General features: G+C 35.1%; 1 pseudogene; it reads right to left on the bottom strand.

Annotated features, from left to right (window-relative positions):
- Positions 1 to 1,126: 1,126 nt before the first annotated feature.
- LOC143594170 (protein SRC2-like) lies at positions 1,127 to 1,858 on the bottom strand (annotated as a pseudogene).
- Between the last annotated feature and the right edge of the window lie 3,701 nt (positions 1,859 to 5,559).

The raw sequence follows: 5,559 nt of genomic DNA, 5'->3' as shown, positions 1-5,559 counted from the left end.
TGTTGTACCCTGGGAAACAGACGGGCTCGCGGAGGTGGCCCGAAATCTGTTTTAAAGGACCTGTGTTTAACAGAAATCCTCAGCAACAATCGGGAACCACAGTTTGTTCAGTTCTGCAGCTAGAAAGGTGTAGATGTTTTTGGGTGATCAAGACGGGTTCACCAAGCGACGGGGTGTACAAGAAGACATGACTTGGAGGTGATTCTCGGGTCTCTATAAACACGAACTAGACGATGTGAGCGCGGTTACGGTACTATGGTTTCAACACGATGATCAACTCGGCTCCGGTCCGGTTTCAACTCGTCAAAGAATCCAGCGTTCGAGCACAAGTTGGGGACTTCGCTATGAATCAAGACATGTATATATCTTTTTTGTTATTCTCGTTTAGATTTGTATACGATATATATACTACAATTTCCCAAATTTGTATAAAGAGATAATTTATTTATTTTATTGATATTTATTTAATAAAATCGTGACCCATGTTCTACAAAAGTATGGTAAAGGTGGTACTAGCGATATTCTTCATCAAGATGCCGGAAGGATGCATAGTTTTAAGAATAGACAAATACGTGATGTTCGAGTGTTGGAGATGATCAAGATGCAAGGAAGAAGGAATTGTCGAATTTTCTGTTTGTATAATTTGCATCTTTGTTGGTTTAAAATTTAGATTCCTGGTTTAGCCTATTGGCTTTATGTATAAGGGTGGTTGTTAGAAATTCCCTTCTTAAAAAACAAATAAATGCTAATTATCACTAACTACATGTGCAGACGAATGCTATGTTCTTACTTTGCTTCACAGTAACATGTGCTGACGGAAAGTTATGTTCGTTGGTACCTTTGGTATTTCTTGTTATGCTGTCTTAAACAAGGGTTAATTTTAAATCCTAACGCCGAATGAAATCAAACAACGATAACTCGGATGAAGGCTTAAAGCCATAGCATGTACCACCAAAAGAAAAATAGATTTAAGATCGAGATAATCATGACCCCTAATTCAAATAGCGTGTACTCGAAAACACTTAAAAAGAAGTTTTTATTATTTCTCATTTTCTACCGAAAGTATAGTTAAACAAACAGGAGATTCATATCCGCAACAAAAAAAAAAATCCTAAAATCAAACTACTCAAAAACCGCCACAACCTCCGCCACCACAACCGCCTCCGCCACACCCGCCGCCACCGCATCATATCACCGATCAACAACCCGCCAAGTGCTCCTCCCAGCAAGCCCGTCCCAAACCCCATACCAGACCGACGAGGCCGAGGCTGAGGCTGGACAACTGGCGGTGGCGGTGGATAATAACCGTACCCCGGTTGTTGGTTCGGGTACTCATATCCAGCCGGTTGCTGGTTCGGGTAAGCATACCCCACCCCACCCCACGAGGAGGATACGCAGTTACCGGTTCCCCAGCAAACTTCTCCCCAAACTCATACTAGAAACTTAACACCCCTTTCGGTTCACCGGACGACCTTCTCACTTGATAGCTAACAGTCTGAACCGCTTTCCCGTTATGTTTAACGCCTTCGAGAAGCTCCTTGACCGGAACATGAACCTCCCCTAAATTCTTGCCACCAAACATCCCCTCCGCCTTTATCTTAACCACCAGCGTCTTACCCGAGGCCGAGGCTTCATCAATAACAAACTTCATGGGGAAGTTCCACGTGGGGTCAGTATCACCGGTTTTGTCTGCACTGGTTCTTTGCTTTTGATGCTTGCCGGTTGCGTTCGAGATGAAAACGACCGCGTAGACGTTTGATTTGCCAGTGAATCTTGATTTCTTGAGTCCGGTTGCGGAGATGAGAGTGAGGGTTAGATTACGGTATTCCATGGTTGATTTGATGGAATGATTATGGGAGAGAGATGTTTATATTTTTAAGTTTGGAAAGGAAACCGACTTTGGGAACATACACCGTAAATATTAACGAATAAATCGTTAGTCGGTTAACGAATTCATCTAAGTTTTTTGTATTTTAAAGGCAAATCTGAAATATTAGTTATTAAAAAAAAGAATTTAAAAAAATGGAATTATTGTGAATAATTATTATTATGATTATCGATACCTAATATATATTAGGCTTTTTCTTCAAGTTTTTTTTTCCTATATATACATGTACCTTAATATATTACATACATAATTAATGAAATCTCAATCTTTCTTCCTCTTTCTCACATTTTTTGCTATTATGCTTGTTTCACAACACGTTATTAGCACAAGTTGCTTTCAAAGTTGGATCGCATTATTATAAGGTTTATATCTATTGTCGCCTCATCAAACCATGTAAAATTAGAATGCCCTACAAGTAAGTTTTATTTCTATTCATGATACTTATATTATTATAATTGTATATTAAAATATATGTATATATGCTTGTGTTAAAATTACTAATCAATATGTTAATACAATTTTGCAACATCAATCTTACGGTGGAATATCAAACTTGCGAGACAACACCTTCAACCACTTTACGGTGTCTATGAAATCGATTATGACTGCTCATTCGGCAATTCCTAATCTTCATGTAAGGTAGCTGTCTTCATTATATATAACATCTTATTTACCTCATTATAATACATACCTGATTTATAAAAATCTTTCTATTCTCCCTAGATCTCTCTCTCTTATTGTTTTGCTATAAGGCTACATGGTGTACTCATCATCGGTGATTCAAATGGCTTGATTTTTGTTAATTGGAAATTCAAGCACCCAAATTGAAACATTGTTTCGTCGTTTGAATCATCGTTTCGAAATAAGCTTTACATCAGTCGACTCATATCGTTCTTCCGATCAAAAGCCCTAAAACATCGGTTTGAAACTAGGGGAAAAAAATAACGACGTTAAGTATTTTTTAACGGAGGACCAGTGAGACAAAAATAGTTAAAAGGTGGGACCATTGCTAGTGATTTATAAATGTGGGATTATTATCGGCCAATACACAAAAAGTGAGATTATTTATTTCCAATTTTCCTTTAATTTATTGCAAGGAAACTACCTTATTCATTAATTCTTTGGACCAACATGAGCTACGATTAGCGTTAAGCTGGAGTTATGCTAATGGACTGAGATGAGCTGAGTTTACTTTATTATTCTGACATACAAATTTTATATGAACGTATTAAAAGAGTCAAGTTCATACAAACCTCATGGGTCATCTGACCCGCTTCGTTATACGAATAACTCACAGATAGCTTTACGCTATATGACTTACAACAGGTGTTTGATCAAAATATTTAAATCTGAGTCATAATATTTGAATATGAGACATAAGAGCCGTATAACCAAATGATTACATTAATTCATGTTGTCTTAATATTGTAAATTAATTTATGATCTAACCTCAAATTAAGTAACTGTTAAAGTTACTCTTTAATCATAAAAATTCCAAAGAGTAAGTACTCTAGAAGAATAATTATATAAAAAGCAATTAAGGTTGCGTTTTTCTAACACTAAACAAATTCACATCATAATGTTAGTGAAATATGAAACTTGAGCATTTCTATAAATTTTCCAAAAACACATGTTTTAGAATAGAAACTTCTATCAAATTCTAAATTAATGCAGCAAGAGACATGTATCTAAGAGTCTAATATCTAAATCAACACTCAAATTATAGTTTTCATGTCCCTGGTATCAAATATTTGCAATAATACACCATTAATACTTTAATTCTTCTATGATTTTTAGATCCCAATATAGATGGTTTTCAATAAACTCTTTCTCTACTAAATGCATATTAAACCAAACACCTAAGAATAATCTACCCGTCCAGTCCGGGTTTTTCAAATTATTTAAATTGAATGTTAACCAAAATGTTCACACAAAAAAGTAATGAAAATGTTCAAACCTGAAAAGAACTAAGTAATTATTACAAAAAGCTAAGGATACAAAATGGAGTCATGAAGTCCAAAGAACCTAAAGACTAAAGAGAATTGAAAGAGTGGAAGAACCAGATCTTTAAATAATGATGCAATCTGTAAGATGTGATTCTCGATCAGAAACTGCAAATATCAACACCTAAAGTAAGATGTTTCACTTCATTGACCTATATTATCCAAGCAAAACTGGTTTGCACACAACATGCACAGAAATTTCATTTAAATCGACAAAAAACCAAATTTTAGAAATTAATTGTGAATGATTTGTAAATTTATTTGGGTCAACATGCCCAAATCTCAAGTAGAACTAAACAACCACATGGTAAAATTTGACCAAGACACTCTTTTCACCTGAACAGAGGTTACATGGTGCATGAACCAATCTACCCGGACTCGAAAATTTGAGACGAACCCAAACTCGAACACAACCCAAACCCAACATTCGCGCCAGGCACACAAACTCGAACACGACATGCATATTTGTAGATTGACTCGAAAAATGGCCCGTTTGACCTGAATTTTTATATTTATTTTTTATTATTTTCGCATGTTAATACTTCAAAGTTACACTTTTGAAACAAAAAATATAAATTATATAAAACATATTACATTTTAATTGTTAAATTTTACGCCAATTTCCTTTTTACTTTTAAATTTTGGCATAAGATAGTCAACTAATTTAATTAGTTGCATGAAACAAATTTTTTTAAGTACAATAAAAATTTAATGGGTAAAACTGGTCAACCTGTAAATTTTTTGGTAGCCACGGACACTACCTGTTTAGCTAAACATGTTAACAGGTTCAACCCAAAGCCGTTTATACAAAACCCAAACTTGCAAATTTCGTGTTATTTCATGTCATGCCAGATATTCACACCCCTATCTAATTACATTGTAAATTATGTTAGTTTTGAGATGACATATTCTGTTACAAATAATTTATAACTGAGAAACATGAGTTCTTAGCTTATAATTGATCGTTCCATATAATGTCCTTTGGGTACCATTAGAACATTACTTAATGAATCAAGAATATGGAACCAATTAAGTTCATCGATTGTATTGTTTACCAAGAACCTGTCAGTGAGCCATCTAGACCGGTTGAAAAGCTGCTATGAAGTTGATCACGGTAGTAATTTTCTAATCTTATTTATAAAACTATATTAGCATGAAAAGAGAATTCAGAACTCACGAGTTGGTTCCAAATTGATCAAGAGCACCATTAGATGGGATTGACGGCCAGAATATTACGGAAATGCTGCTTCATAAACACAAGGAACCAAAGCAAATAAAAGGTTCAATAACAAAATATAAAATGTTCAAACAGGAAGCCTTACAAAATTGAAAGATTCTTCAGATTTCCAAGTTATCATGTGGGTAACCTCCACTAAGTGAGTTACTATTACCATACCTGCGACATATAGAAACAAAATCTCAGTTACTTCAAGATACAAAGATCAATTTTTTTTTTAACGGACGTAAAAATTAGTGTAATTCTATATATATGATTGTTTATTGGATTACATCGAAACAGAAGGCAAGCGGGCAACAAGCTGCGCCGCTACTCATTTTTGAATCGCAAAACCCAATCTTTTAAAAACTAGATTTGCTGATCTTGGAGTCATAACATTACTATGCATGACCCGCTGAACACGGGTAAGTAGCTCCACAGCTTCAGGCGCG

The sequence above is a fragment of the Bidens hawaiensis genome, unplaced genomic scaffold (genome assembly GCF_021521415.1).
Source record: "Bidens hawaiensis isolate Kalapana, Puna unplaced genomic scaffold, B.hawaiensis_p1.1 tig00001692_1, whole genome shotgun sequence".
In the NCBI taxonomy this organism is placed as follows: Eukaryota; Viridiplantae; Streptophyta; class Magnoliopsida; order Asterales; family Asteraceae; genus Bidens; species Bidens hawaiensis.
Note: the sequence above shows the minus strand (reverse complement) of the source record. Positions and strands in the feature narration are given on the sequence as shown.